Below are 16,041 nucleotides of genomic sequence, written 5' to 3' on the forward strand. Positions count from 1 at the left end.
TTGAGTCATAAACCTGATAAGAATAATCTTTTGAAAAAAAAAAGAGTGTTTATCTAGTTTTCATATAGTGCCTGATTATGGTGAAAACTGATTGTCTTTTGACAGGTTCTCTCTGAGATTAGGTTATAATTTGGGGTAGGCAAAATGGTGGATCCAGCTGGTGGCCAGACTCCCTTTCCCAGCAGCCCCTGCTTGTGTTTTGCTGTGGCTAGTTTCCATGGAGACCCCAGTAGCAGCTGTGCCATGACAGCATGGAACCTGGGTTTCCAACTTGCAGTGGTGACAGTATGGTTTGGAGCCAGGGCAGAGCTGTGATTCAGTGCCCGGACATCCTCAGCACCTGCTTTCCTCCTCCCAAATCTGGGGCATACAGGTGGTGGATCACATCTCTGCCCAGGCTCTGGACTATGCTGTCACCACTGCAGGATCCCAGCCCCAGTCCAGGAGCAGCTCCCTGCCCAGCTGCATTCCCTGTCAGTGCTGGGAAACTCTGGCCCCATGCTGTCACGGTACCACCGGTATGGGGGTCTCCATGGAAACTGGCCACAGCAATGTGGGCAGCGGCTGATGGGAAATGGAGTCTGGTGCAGGGCCCCATCCAGCCCACAGGCCAGACTTTGCTGATCTCTGTTATAATGTCTTTAGTAGATGTGGTAACTCTTGCAGCAGCTGCACTGAAAAGAAAAAAAGCAAAGGCTAATTACAGCCCGAGAAAGGGATGACATAGAACACAATGAGTTGTAGAAAACTAAGGCATAATCCATGGTTCATAGTAACAATGAGAAATATCATCCAAAACCACACAACTAGCAATTATTCCCACCAAGATATATATTTATATTTCCCTTATGCATGAGAGTAGATTTTTTTTTTTATCTGAATGATTGATAGAAAAATGCTACTAAAAATAATAACTTTTGTGCATGTCTGCACATGCATTAATGAATTTTTACTAATGTGCATTAAATTTAGTATCTCTAGTATGAGGGCATTTTTACACGTGCTCTGGAGGCGGGGGTCAGGGACGTTTAATTAGAGTGCCTGCAGTGTCTCGTATATTCAGTGTCCCATGCTTCAAAATGACAGTCGGGGGGGAGGGGACTTTGACATTTGACAAGCTTTAGTTAAAGCACCCTTGCCACCATTTTGAAGCATGGGGATGCTGAATTCACAAGATGCTGAGGCTACTGAAGCATGCTAATAAGCGCTTGCTTAATCAACTCTGCTCTAATTACAGTGGTTTGGAGCAGGCATCCTGCACATGCACAGGCACCCTGAGGTATGAAATGCATATTAGGCTGCTCTACTGTGCAGTAGTGCAAGCGTGCACTTCTTAGGTGACACTTAATGAGCAGTAGCCTATTCTACTGCACATGAGCATATTAGCACACTTTTTTTACACACCGCTTTAAGGTGCAGTAGGCTACTGTTAGTCATTGAAACTTTACCTCTGACTTCAATTGGACTAATTGTCCGTACATGGCTTTTGTTTGTTATTGCTTTCTAGGTGTGCTAGATGTACATTTTATAACATTTCCCTACATTTACCCCAAACTCAGAAAAAAAAGCAACTAAATGATGCACTTCTGAAAACAGCAACCAAGTGATGTAATTTAAAATGCTTTAAAAATGCTTTTATGCTTTAAAAAAAATTAAAGCACTTGAGGTGCTAAAATGAAAGCTATTGGTAATCACTTTCTCCATCACACAAGGAATAGATAGAATATAACCAATGCTATATGTTCTTCCTTCTACAGTTTCAAATTCTAGTTATTAGGTCAATCACCATAAGTAACTGCACGCACAATATTAAATGGATGAGAAGTGCTAATTTTACACTTTCTGTTGAAATCAGTAGCTCTTACAACACAACAACTCCTGTGTTTAGCCTCTGTTTGAGCATATAAAGAATTAAAAGCTAGATTCACATGTACAGCAAATCGTTCATAAATGCTAGCGGACTGAAGAAAAGCCCCACTGATTAGACATTTTTCTCACCCTTTAATGGACTGTTATTCATTCTGTCTTGGGGTGAGACATATTATTAATTAGTCTGACCAAACACTTGCCGGCTTTAGCTCTATGCTGGCAGGCTTTCCCAGGGCTTCATTATAGTGCAGCCAAAGCTTATTAAGACACATGAATAACAACAATTAATTTGCTCTGGTAAGAAGTGTGGGTTCAAATTAGGTTCAAACTGGTCTCAAATTGTAATATAATCCATGGAGCTGAATCTGGAGTTCTTTACTACATATTGGATATTTAATGTTAAATGTTCTTTATAGAACTTCACGAATAAACTGCATTATTTATAACATTTAGCACATTCCAAGGTCATAGAAAAAATATAACAGCAATGAAAAGTCATAAACTGTTGATATATTGTGCTGTAGATCAATTTGGAATGATTCAAAGTGGCTTACAGTAAGTCATAAGAAGGGATAGGCCAAATGGTATAGAAAAAAATTAGCACTTGCTGCCCTTCATTCAGCCCCTATAATACCACAAAATGTTGGTCCATTTCCAAAACTCAATCCAAGACGGACCTTTTTATGGTTTGGAAAGGTTTAGTTAATATTTCAACATAGAGATTTTTTTTCCTAGTCTGTATCTGAAAGGGAAAAGGAGAGGTGGCTCTGCTAAAAGAGGTAACAGGTAGGTTGATTAGATCAACTGAGGTGAACAAAGCAGTTACCAACTAACTGGAAACTGTCTGTTCCCCCTGTCCATTTGTCTTGTCTTTCTGCCACTCCCTTGTAGCATAGTGATGTGGGGGTTAATGAGACTTGGGCTCTGGGTGCTGTCTTAGGAGGTGGGCACTGAAATAGAGATGGGGGGGTGTCTCACGCTCCCATTCCCCTTCTTCCCCCTGCACATTACATTCCCTACAGAGGGAAGTGGGAAGAGCAAAGCATGCAGTGGTTGTGCACGGTGTAGGAGCAGCAGCTGAAGGTTTGCTGTTTTTGGGGGTGGGGGAGGAGAGAGATGTCACCTTATTTCCACTGAAAATCAATGTTAAATGGCTGCTTGACATACATGTCGTCACATTTTCTTTTTCTTTTCTTTTCTTTTTTTTTTTTTTTTTTTTTTTTGGTGCCATTCCCCCCACAGAAACAAACTTCTGGCAGCTGCTCCCCCAGCTGTGCCTTGCTACTGCCCAGGGAACAGTACTAGCCAGTTCTGCCTCTGCCAGTCCCTTTCCCTCTTCAGTCCTGCCAAATCTAGAAGTGGCCATGATAAAGCACTGTTGTTGTAGGGAATTATCTTATGCTGTAGGGAACTATCTCTGGGGAATTTAACTTCTGTGATTCTGTGACCCACATACAATGATGCTCTTTGTGTATATGTCTTCTTTTTCAGATTTTAAGCATGTTAGGGTATGTTACTGTACTGATCACTAAATGTTAAACAAACATTTATAGCAGTGTGTAAAGTAGCTGCAGCTTAGAATTGTTCAGAAGGCAAATCAATTCACTGAACCAAATTGGGGTTGGGGGAACAAGAAAAAAAAACTAAATTAGTAAAAGCACGCCTAAGGCAAGAACTATTTTTTAACTTTAGTCTATTCAAGTGCCTGTGATAACTGACAGAGGATCCTTCTGCTTTTCTCCATGTGTCATCTTCCTCCACACTTGGCTTAAAACTTCATCTGTGTTGTAATTTGTAGATAACAGGTGTTCATTTTTTTTATAATGCTTACTAATGTCTAAAGTCAAAACATATTGAACACAAACAAGTGACTTGCTCAATGACAATTTTCTTTGTATCACTAAATATCATTATTCACTTCAGATGCACCAAAAAGGATGCATGCATAGCTGCTTCTAAACTGATCAGAAGAATAGGTCTAGGCTCCAGGTACACGATGTCAGGTTTCTTTATCACTCCAGCTCTCTATTAAGCTAGCTTAATGCAAAAATCTTAGAGCCTGTTCCAGGGCTAGGTTTCCTCAGTACCCAGAACACATGACTCATGTAAAGCCCGCTATTAACAATGTATGTTAGATTATAGTGGGGTTATGACTAAGATCAGTCTTTCTTGACTTCTACCTCATGTTTAACAGATTTAAAATTCTCTTCTGTTTCCTGCTTTTTATCAGTAAGGAAGATTCTCCCATTTCTTCTTTGTTTCATCTTCAGAGAAGATCATTGTAGCCTTATCTGTGAACAAAGTTTCATAGTGGTCTAGGCCACACCAGCGTAAACACTTTGAATGGAAAACACCTTCAACTTTTAATTCAGTATTTTATGCTGGGATTCTCTACAGTGATGGCTAATTGCACTGCATGTTCACTATAGTATCTACAAAATACTGAAGTCTCTTACAGCAGTGTTTGGTTTTTTTTTTCTTCCAAGTAAACTGTTCTGGCTGATGGTAACATTACTGATGGTTACTTATTTTGTCTATCCCACTAAGTGTCTTAGAGATGGCACTTAAAAGGTTTTCTAATTCTACTAAGCTGCAGTTAGATCCAGAGCACGATTCAAATGTCACTGTTCTAAAACACATCCAGAATGATTTACTGTGTAATGAAGATAAATACTATCCACACATACTTCAGATTAGATAGGACCTTCGTGTTAGTAATGAAACACTAATGGTTTTTATGGTGTTCACCATGTATTTATTGCAATGGTGAATTAGGTACATAGTTGTATGTATTCTACAGAAGAATTCAGTTCTCCCATAAAAATATATACCACTCATATGTTGGTTATAGCAGCAAAATGAGTCTCTAAAAACTTTTCAAATAAAAAAGTGAAGCTTGTCTATTTGTCTTGCTTCCTATTCCTCCCATGAAACACAATAAAAAAAAAGGAAATTGTGTTGCAAATATTGGTTTATATCTGTTAGCTCCTTACATCAGTAATCCTAACTCATAAGTAAATCAATTGGCAGTCTTGTAACAGATTTGCAGGATTGAGTCTATTCATTGGAATTCACAGCTACTGAAACCTTCACATAAAAGTGTGTATCTCTATTATTTCCTGTCTGATGACTAAAGTGTCCCCTTTCTCTTCCACTCAGTGAATTTCACTTATGCTTTTATTTCTTTAATCCAACATGGATAGTTTGGAAGCTATTAGACTTGGGTAAGCTTTGTTTCTGGCCTGCGGCTGTTTCTGTGTGCGCGCACGCATGTAGGGATTTTTTAAATGTTAGATATGCATTTAACAATAACAGATAGGGGTTAATGGACTGAGTGTCCTCTGTGTGTGAAACAAAATGCTTGATTTAATAAGGTGCCTAATAGATATTTGCCTGTTGTTGGGTCCTTATAATAATTCAGTTTGGATAAATGTTAATTTTACTCTGCAACCTTAAAGAAAATTGTGTGGAGGAGTTTGATCTTAGCTACTATAAAATTAGTTGATGTACAAATGCAAACATTGTCATGCTTATTTGTACATGGTATGTATGTGTCAGAGAGATCATGCATCCTCATATTTCTTTGCCCCACCCTTAAAAATCAAAGCCAATGTAAGCTCTGTTCAGGTTGACAGAAACTAATTACATTTTCCCCTATTTTTTTTTCTCGTATTAAGCTGTGCTCATTAGAATTTTAGGACAACCAAGAAAAACAAAGACCTTTTTGTTTGTGTCCCATTGATGAAGCTGCAGCAACACTAACATTATAAAAAATTTAAAACAAAAGAATTTCCCATCTTCAGGCTTTCTGAGCAAGATTTTTGTTTTTATAGACCTGTGTGACCTGTCTACGTTCCTCTCCTGACAAAAGTCAGTAAGTAACCTTAAATAAATGCCTAGTACTCTTTCAGTGAGGTTTACCTCTATAATCTACTTTGTCATTAATTTCACACATGTTTTGTTTCATGCCATTCCCCCCTAGAAGGAAATACCTCCTAGGATGAATTTAAGTAACCACTAACCCCTCATCCTTCAAATCCATCATCAATGGCCATTTCTGCCAAATTGCTCATGCTAAATTGCCAACTTTAGTGTCCACACAAAGAGGCTGTAGAGGCCTGTCATATTCACCACCTGATGTTTATAATTATACAATTATAGAGGAGAAGTGGCTTAAAGCAATGATCTGTTAAGGGCCTGTATCCTTCACTTTCCTTCCCATTCCCATTGTTTGTTGTAATTATATTTTGTTTGTCTTGAATTTGATTGTCTGCTTTTTAGGGAAATGACTGTCTTTCTCTACAGTCTCTCACATACTGAGGGACAAACCGGAATCCATCTCCCTATTAATACAAGTAATAAATGATAATATTTTCAAGTACCATGAAAAGTTGGGTGTATTTAGCAGGTAGTTCAAGTCCTATAAGCATGAGATTCAGCTCTGCCTCAAGTGTACAAGCAAGGGATTCTATGATGGGAAGTTTTTATTTGGAAAGCCATTGCCAAAAGTGACAGTACACAATACCACAGAGTTCGGCTTATCACAGATGGAATCAAATGTCATCATATTACTGACACTAGGCTTCGTAGTAACCTATTCCCCTGCAGTTATATAGAAAGCTTATGCTTTGGCTGTCATCCCACATTCTTGGCAATAATGTCCTGTGTGTATTTTGATGCAAGATAGCTAAGATCAATTGTGCTGAATGACCTTTTGAAAATAATGATTTATTGCTCATGTATGGATCCTACTTCTCTTTAAATTACTGGTAAACTTTGTAAAGCTATCTTTGAACCTTCAATATTGAAATGGTGAAAGTGCTTAAAGGTGAATTTCAAATTTATTTTTCTGAACTGTTGAAGATCCCAAACTGGTAACAGATTATATATTGGTTAGGATATACTTGTTTCTTTAAAAAAAAAAAAAAAAAAAAAAAAAAAAAAAAAAAAAAGAGAATGAATTTCTCTTCCATTTGCCTACTGAGAGCAGATTTCAAATTTTCTTATTCTTCTGTACCAGGTGATGTCACAGTAAAGTTTTGCTCTAAGTAATCCTTGCCCCTCACATCATTTCTGCATCATTACTGCTACATCACTCTTATACTAATCTTTTGATAACACATTTTGACAACACGTTTTTAAAGAATTTGATTTTTTTTCCTGAAATTATTTTTCCAAACATTTTCAGATTTTTACACGAAAAATCAACAACTGAATTTTTATTCCCTTTTATTTCCAATTCAGAAGGACGAAAAAGCATTTTTATGTGATAAAGTTCACCAGAAATTAGAAATCTTTTTGCATTATCCTTGGTGAACCTAAAGCCACCAGAATCCTTTGTGGGTAGCTATTTTGAGGTGTATATAATGATATGATGAGGGATAACGTGTAAAAATTGACCATGTCTCTTAAGCTCCCAAAACAGTAAAATATCTTAATTATATTAACCCATATATATTTGGTGCAATTATATAGGCATTCTTAATTGGAATGAGGCTACAGCTATACTCAGAAAAGATAGTTCTCCTGTGTCTTCTGAGGAATTTGATTTACTATAGAATATGTGTATTCTATAGTATTAAAGAACCCTTTAAAACCAAACACTCGTTTTGGTTGGTTGTTTTTAAGGTAACTGTTCTTCATTTGTAATATCCCTAAAACTATTTATAGAAAATCTTTTAAACATGTTTTCTTAAATGTTTAGCTTTTGTAAGGATGTATCCTTTTATTGTTTTGCAGCATTACTAACTGTAAAAGAAGGGAGGGGAGGGGTTGGGTTTTGGTTTTTTTTCTTTTTAACCTCCCCCCCCCCCCCCCCAAACTGTAAAGCATAAGTACAATTTACTTTATTCTAAATGCCATGAAGAATATTCTCTGGTTTATTTAGTTATGTTTATGAATCTGACCATACTCAGAATGATGGGTCTAAATGCTATTTTTCATAATAACTTCCATTACGACTTTCTTGGATACTGTTAGGGACCCTGGGCCAGCCTGAGCCAAGTGTTGCAGCAGCCACACCTGCAGTAAGCCTCAACTAATGAACTCCACCCCAGTTTAAGAGCACCACTTATTTATTTAACACCAGCTAGGACCGTGGGTCTGCAGGCCATTCAGCAGTTCCGGTGTAGCAAGCTTTCTGGTTCCTGCACTCTGGTTCTTCTGGTTCCTGATACTGGCTTTCACCTTATCTCTGGCCTTTGGCTTTAGATTTATCTGTGGTTCTGTTTCTTGGCTCCTCCTGACCCTTGTTTGACTCTGTTTTTTGGACTTGGCCCTGTGGATTGCACCTTGCACTAGTACCTTACATCTGACCCCCAGATCTTGACAGTGAACTGTGTTGTGAACTCTGTGTCTGGATTTCCCCCTGGCTTTGGTATATGGTTCCTGACTTGACCCATCCCTAGACCCTGCTTCCCCTGGGTGGCCAAACCATTAGGCCAAACAACCTACATCTGATTTCTTATAGATATATAAGACTTAAATCCCACTTAAATCCCTGGGAAGTTAATCTCTTTGGGGAGATGCATGCCATGTACATGTGAGCATAAAATCCCAGATACCGGTAGTATAAACAATACATTGAAAATCAATGATTTTCCTTCCAGCAGCAAATTAAAAAAAAAAAATCAGTTAAACTAAGTAATGGTCAAGGTTGATTGGCATGTGCAACACAAACAATCTTTCTGATGACTGATGTCAGTGGTACCATCAGTCCTTTAATAAAGGTCTCCCTTGATCTCCCCAAATGTCCCAGACCATAAGAAGTGACTTAGTTACTCATCTATTGATGTGCACTATTTTTCATCTGTCAGTGAATAGACTTTCATGAGAGCACATCTGTCTAGTGTGATGAAATAAAACCATATAAACAACACAAATATCTGGAAGAAGTAAAAAATAGATCTATAAACTCTGTCTCGCAAATCATTTCTTATATATAACAAATCTAGAATATAAATGCATATACTGTGTTAAAATTCTAGTGCATGCAGCTGACCCAGATATGGGGCCCATTTGGTGGTTTATTCTTCAAGTCCTGTACAGACCTGTTGCCAAAGGGAAAACACTCAAAAGAATCTTGCCTCAGGACAATTAAATTTCCTTTTTGCAGAAAAAGAATGGATCAACTATACTCCTGATGGGATGGCAATCTGAACTGATGCAAATAATTATCTCTTACTGTACCAATTGTTGAGGGGGAAAAGATTAGACAACCTTTTCTGTGCTCCGTGGGTAAATCTAACACATGCAGTAAACTCTGGAGCATTTTTGGCTGGAGTAAACTACTTCCAGATGCAGTGTTTACATGTGTTCCTGGGACAGTAGCAATTTTATCTGGGGTGAAGCAGTTTACGCCAGGGCCACTCCTGCCCTGCGGCATTGAGCAGTAGAGGGGCTAGCTGGGGCACAAGGATGCTGAAAATGCAGAGCCATGTGGCTAGGCAGTGGGCAGGAGTCTGGACCCCTGCTGGCTGGGCTGACCAGGTGCAAGATACTACTGTGGACTGCATTTACTCATGTGTTTAATTGCAGTTAATTACCCTGCTGTAAGATAGTACTGTCCCTAACAGTACTATCTTATGGTGGTGTTAATTAGTGTACTACAGGCTAATACTGTTGCATATGTAGGCAGTGTGACTTTACTCTGCAGCTAATTAGTCTACTCTGCAGTAAAGAGCACATGTAGACACGGCAGGTGAGAGGGTATTTGGTACCAGGATGCTTATCTGCATTTCTTCCAGCTACACAGTTGGTCCAGTAAAAGATATGATCCACAAAAATACTCTCTCTCACATTTTTCCCGTAACATTAAAACTACCTCAGCCCAGCAATACAATTAGGTTCTTTCATCCTCTATGAAACATGCATATCTTCTATATTTTGCAGGACTAGAACTGTCGTTACAAAAATATTTGTAAGAGTTTTTCATTACCTTTATTTCAGGTGTCACTTAGCACAAATTATGCAACAATTTGTACAAGAATGGTCATTGAATTGTTATAGAATCATAGAATCCTCGAAAGTTAGGGCTGGAAGGGACATCAGGAGGTCATCTAGTCCAGCCTCCTGCTCAAAGCAGGACCATCACCAACTAGATCACCTCAGCCAAAGCTTTCTCTACCTGGGTCTTAAAAACCTCCAAGGGTAGAGATTCCACAATTTCTCTGGGTAAACTGTTCCAGTGTTTTACTGCCCTCCTAGTGAATGTTTTTCCTAATATCTAACCTAAACTTCCTTTCCTGCAACTTGAAACGATTGCTCCTTGTTCTATCATCTGCCACCACTGGGTGCTTCTACACGTGATGGTCATCATGATGTATGCATGATAAAAATGTCATTTGTGTGGCTTAACAATATCATACATTACACGTGCACCAGTTTTGGGGGTTTTAGATTAGTTTGCATCTTTGCAAATCAGATGTAGTTTAGTTTTCAATGTTGGATTGCAGCTGTCAGCTCACCCCTCTGGAAAGGTGGCCAGACTCCACAGAGAAAAAGGATCAGGCCCCTCACCACTTCAGCCTTCAGCAGGCACCTGAAGGGGCCCAAGTGAGGTGCCTGATCCTTTTTTTTTTTTTTTTTTTCGGCTGAGCCTGCCCACCTCTCTTACTGCCAGGGGGCAAGCTGCCAGTAAGCTGAGCAGTCCTGAGCTGCACAGGGCCCCAGTCCTCTTTCTGGTGACAGCACCCCCTGGTGCCACCTAGGTGGGCTGCTAGCAGGCCAGGTGTGGCTCCAACTTGAAGGCAGCACCCAGCACAATCCAACTGTTCCCTGAACCTGCCTGCTAGAAGCCCACTTGGTGCTACTCTCTGGGCAGGTTCAGGTAACAGTTGGATCAGGCTTGGTGCTGCCTCTGACCTGGGGCAGCACCCAGCACACTAGCAGCCCACCTGGGTGCTGCCCAGGGTGCTGCTGCTGCAGAGGGTGTGACCAGAGTCCCTCACAGTTTAGGAGCCACTTGGCCCATTGGCAGCTTGCCCCCTAGCCATGGGCAGGCTCCAGCTTTGACCAAAAAATAAATAAATCAGGCACCTTGCCTTAATTTGAAGGAAAAATTGAAATGGTGGGTTTCAGTTAAGAACCCACCTGCACCGGCTGGGCCTCAAGCATCTTGTCCTGGGCTTTCTTAGTTTGAATGCTCACCGGTACTCGCTTTGCTGTTGCAGATGGTCTTACAGGAGATCTTTACACGCCCTGCAAGCTGCCCCTTCCTTGCCTGCCACGACTTTGCATCTTTCACAGTGGGTGGGGCTTCGTGTGGCATGGTTGTCCTCATTGGATACCTGCTCCTTTTGTGTCTTCTGCGAGTCTCCACCTTCCCTGTACCTCTCCCTTTACCCAGCTTGGCGGATCCCAGTCGCTTCTGTGGCCGACCTTGTGCTCCCCTGAACACCCCAAACAATGAGCCCACCGCTCGCTCTCTTGCTTTTTCTGACTCCGCTCAATCTCAACCCCTTCTGATACAGGGAAACATAAAACACCCTTCTCTAATCAAAAGAAAAACTTAATGAATCCTAAGAAAAATGTCACACTGCCACTACTGGGCTTCCTTGTGGAGCACAGATAGCCCCTCTACACCTCAGCTTGCTGATGAGGCCTCCTCTACGTGGCCCAGCTCTGTGGCCCCACTCCACCTGCCCTGGTTTAGAGCTGCTGTCCCTCCAGTTTCCCACTGTCATGACCCTCTCTCTGGGTCTTCGAGATGTATCAGCCCTCTCTCTGGGTCTCCGCCTCGCAGTTGCCCTCTTTCTGGGTCTTCCCAGAACAGCAGCCCTCTCTCTGGGTCTTCCCAGTGCAGCTGCTCTCCCTCTGTGTCTTCCCCTGGTAGCTGCCCTCTCTCTGGATCTTCCCAGATCCGTTCTCCTCCCTGCGCCCTGAGCCCTCTTACTGGCTCACCTCCTGCCTTGCCTGTGGCTGGAACTCCTGCTCCGGGTGCTGACTCACTGTTTGGATCGTCTGCCCCTCCACAGCCAGTGCACGCAGGCTCTTCCAGCGTCCTGCACCCCCGGCTGACCCCACTGGTTGGGGTCTCCCTGGGTGTCCGCACGCCCCCGCCCCCTCTCACCTCCGGCCCTCTTATTTCCGCCGGCCAGTGATTGGGGCTGATGTCATCCGCTGGCCACCGCTGAATAAAGGCGCGGTTAATGATTCACATGGGCTTTCCCCGTTGTCCTCGCTCTTCCTCCTGTCCTGCTGTGAGTAATTTTACTTTCACTTTTCTTGTTTCACCCCTGACTCCTGGCCCTAGGGTTCCCTTTGTGGGCTTGGGAGTCTCCCCGGTTTGCCTCTCCCTGCAACACCACCATTTCAACTTAACAAAACCCAGAGGACTAAACCCCTGTCATGTGTAAAATTGCCCACTGAGAACAATTATCTCCATCCTCTTTGGAACCACCCTTCAGGTTTTTGAAGGCTACTATTAAATTCCCCTTCAGTCTTCTCTTTCCTACACTAAATAAGCCCAGTTGCTTCAGCCTCTCCTCAGAAGTCATGTGCCTCAGCCTCCTAACCATTTTTGTTGCCTTCTTCTGGACTCTCCAATTTATCCATGTCCTTTCTATAATCAGGGGCCCAAAACTGAACACAGCACTTCAGATTTGGCCTCACCAGGGCTCAATAGAGGGGAAAAATCACTTCCCTTGTTCTGCTGGCAATACACCTACCAATGCAGTCCAGTATGCTGTTAGCCTTCTTCATACTAGGGCAGCGTTGGCTCATATTCAGCTGATTGTCCACCGTAACCCCCAGATCATTTTCTGCAGAGCTGCTGCCCAGCCAGTTAGCCCCCAGACTGTACTGGTGCATAGGATTGTTCTGTCCCAAGTGTAGGACTTTGCACTTGTCCTTACTGTACCTCATGCAATTCTTTTTGGTCCCTTTCTCCAACTTGTCAAGGTCTCTCTGAATCCTAATCGTACTCTCCAGCATATCTGCTACTCCCCCCCCCCCCCCCCCCAGCTTGGTGTCCTCTTAAAACTTGCTGAGGGTACACTCTCTATGCCATCTTCCAGGTCATTGATGAAGATATTGAGAAATACAGCCCCGGAACTGACCCCTGGCTTATTCCACTTGATACCAGCTGCCTGCTAGACATCAGACCATTGACTTACTACCCTCTGAGCTTGATGATCCAGCAAGTTTTATATCCACCTTACAGTACATTCATACAACATATACTTCCTTAGCTTGCCTGCAAGAATGTTGCTGGCTTCCTTGAGGACCTGTTCCATAATTTTCCCAGAGACTAAGGTAAGGCTGACCGGTCTGTAGTTCCCTGGATCCTCCTTTTCCCCTTTCTTAAATATGGGCACTATATTTGCCCTCTTCTGATCATCCAGGACCTCTTCCAGTCACCATGAGTTTTCAAAGATGTTGTTCAGTGGCTCTGTAATCATACTAGCCAACTCCCTCAGCACCCTTGGTTGCATCACATCTGGCCCTATGGACTTGTATATGTCCAGAGTTTTCTAAATAGTCCCTAACCTGTTGTATTACACACCCACCCTGGATTCCCAGCCCTTCCCACTGCCTACCCTGCTCCTTCTCAAACTTAATATATTAAAAAAGGTAATATTTTGGCTGAATAGTCCTATAAAAGTCTTTATAAAACAAATAAACAAATAATATGAAAGCCGATAGAATCTAAAGTTGAGACTTTTTCTGCAATTTTTCTTTTTCTGTCTGTTTTCCTTCTCTCTTGACAGTCTTGTAACTGAAAACTTACTTTACAAATTGTTTTATAGTTTGTTTATTAATTTAAATGGAAAATAATCGTGCACAAAATACTTCACAAAGCAAAATTCAGGAAACAATTCATCAGTGTCATAGAAAAAAAAATACCACTTTTAGTGCATTCTCTCCATCTCTAATGTCTGTGATTTTGGTGAAAACCAGAATCCACTTTGATCCTAAGAATGACAATAAATTTCAGATGCTGCCCATGGTTGAAATGGCAGTCACCATGAAAATAGAAATCCAGTAGTATAACTATGGTTTAAAGAATGTTCTGCACATTTATGTTATGCATGAAGCTGATTTCATACTTTAAGAGAAAGAATGGACTAAAAGTTTTGGACAAAAAAGATTCCAGGTTACAAAAACAAACCAACAAAACCCCCACAACAAATTAAATATATTCCAGGCAATAGCACAATTCTTTAGATTTTGCAAATTGCATCTTTCAGCTGTTGCTTAGGGATTTCCTGTGAGAGTAGAAAGCACAGTTTATTTTCCTTGAACATTAGTGCTAGACCTATCTTTTCAAAATCATGTCAAGGGCAATAAATTGTGGGTGGGTGTGTGCACATGCATGCACATAGAGTAAAATGTCTATTAGAAAATGGAGACCCCCTAGCCATCCAGCAGAGTTCTTCACTGTTGCTGTTGTTCAATACAATTAGTTAGTTTAGCAGAAGCCAGGTTGACTATGTCTTATATTTATTCAAGTCCAGCAAGACAGGTGGTAAAAGTTTTGAGTTGATATAGCGTTTGTCAAGAGCAAATTACTTTTTCTTTTAAGACTGAGAACTTTTTTTGTTCAGCAAACCCCAGTAATATTTAAACTTACAAATTCCCTTATAGTGGCTTTAAAATGGAAATGATGCCAAGCCTTTATCTGTGTCATTGCAAATAGGAATGCTGTAGCTTGCTGCACCCACTGGCGTAACATCCTCTCATTAATAATACTACAATTAAATAGATAACTATAATATGTCACCGTAAGTAGATATTTTATATGAGAATGCTCTGTGTACTGGGCCTCTTCAGTGTATTTTGAACTATGGTACAATTTGTGCTTGCAAATATTCCTCAATAATTTTAATGAATGCCTTTGATTTTCTGACAGACAGGTAACTACATTAGATGGAATGTCTGATTGATTGTTCTCTTCTCAGTGCTATCAATTAAATGAAATGCCTGTCAAAGGAATATGGAGTATTTTGCAACAAGGCATTTAGAGTGTGTGAGTGGACTTAATATAGTCCATCACCTTGATGTGGTCTAGAATATATAGTAAGTTGTGATTTTTTTTTTTAAGCAAAACTTTTATGAATATGGCCTGTATGCTTCAGTACTATGGGAAATGGACTAGAAAATGGTCTAACATTGCTTACTTTTTTTACACAGTATCTGTATGCATCAGGAGTGATGTAGCATATTATATCTCAATTTGCAATTCCATTTCCAGTGTTATTTAAGATGAGTGTCATTGCATAGGATGTAGTCCCAGAAAAATAGGTACTTGCTACTCCTGTACAAATTCATTTCCATAAGTCGTTTAGAACCAGGTGCATATGTATTTGATTCCTGATTTTGCCACATTTGTCTGATGTCAATGCCAACACTTGACACCAAAGTAGTTTTTGGCTCTCCCCCTTCAAGTCAGCAGTGACTTGTAATTTCATCCACTACATACTGGTATTTAGTACCAGTCACAGTTGCCTACATACTAGACTTGGGGTAAAATTAATTAATGTGCAAAATGGTATTATTAGCTCTGTGCACAGACCTCCCCCTTATGCCCTCAAAACAGAGCAGGTAAGTAACAACTAAACAGTGCAAGTAATAGCATGTAGGATTTATGATAACCCTAAACCTAGGTGTTAATCTGATTTTAACATTGTTCCTGATTGATTTAAAACAGGAGTGTCTAAGATGTGGCCCACAGACAGTGCTGGGACTGGAGCTAGCAAACGTGATGAAAGCAGTATATGTGGCTGATTCGGGGCACATGCTACATGCAGTGCACACACCAGACCACTCAGTCCTGCAGGCTGGATCTAACATACGAGACCAGCCTGTGGGCCCAATCAAGCCTCTGTCATGCACAGGTCCCAAAAAGTTTGACATCCCAGATTAAAAAGAACAAACATGAGTTTCACACTTTATATAAACAGGAATAAAAGGGGGATGGGGGTGTGTGATGTGTGTGTGTGGGGGGGTGTAATTACCCCTGTACATGTACATCTCTGAACAAAAGCCAAGATTTTCAAAAGAATCAAGGTAACTAGGAATTCAATTCTGATTTGCTTTGAATTCTAGTCTGTGATATTTGTGGGCTTTGAACAATTTCCATGTTCCTAATACTTCTGTGTGAGAGTGCTTTCTAACTACCATATAGGTTTCATAGACATTAGGGCTGGAAGGGACCTTGACAAATCATCAAAT

This window comes from Alligator mississippiensis, chromosome 2, assembly GCF_030867095.1.
Source record: "Alligator mississippiensis isolate rAllMis1 chromosome 2, rAllMis1, whole genome shotgun sequence".
NCBI classification, from domain to species: Eukaryota; Metazoa; Chordata; order Crocodylia; family Alligatoridae; genus Alligator; species Alligator mississippiensis.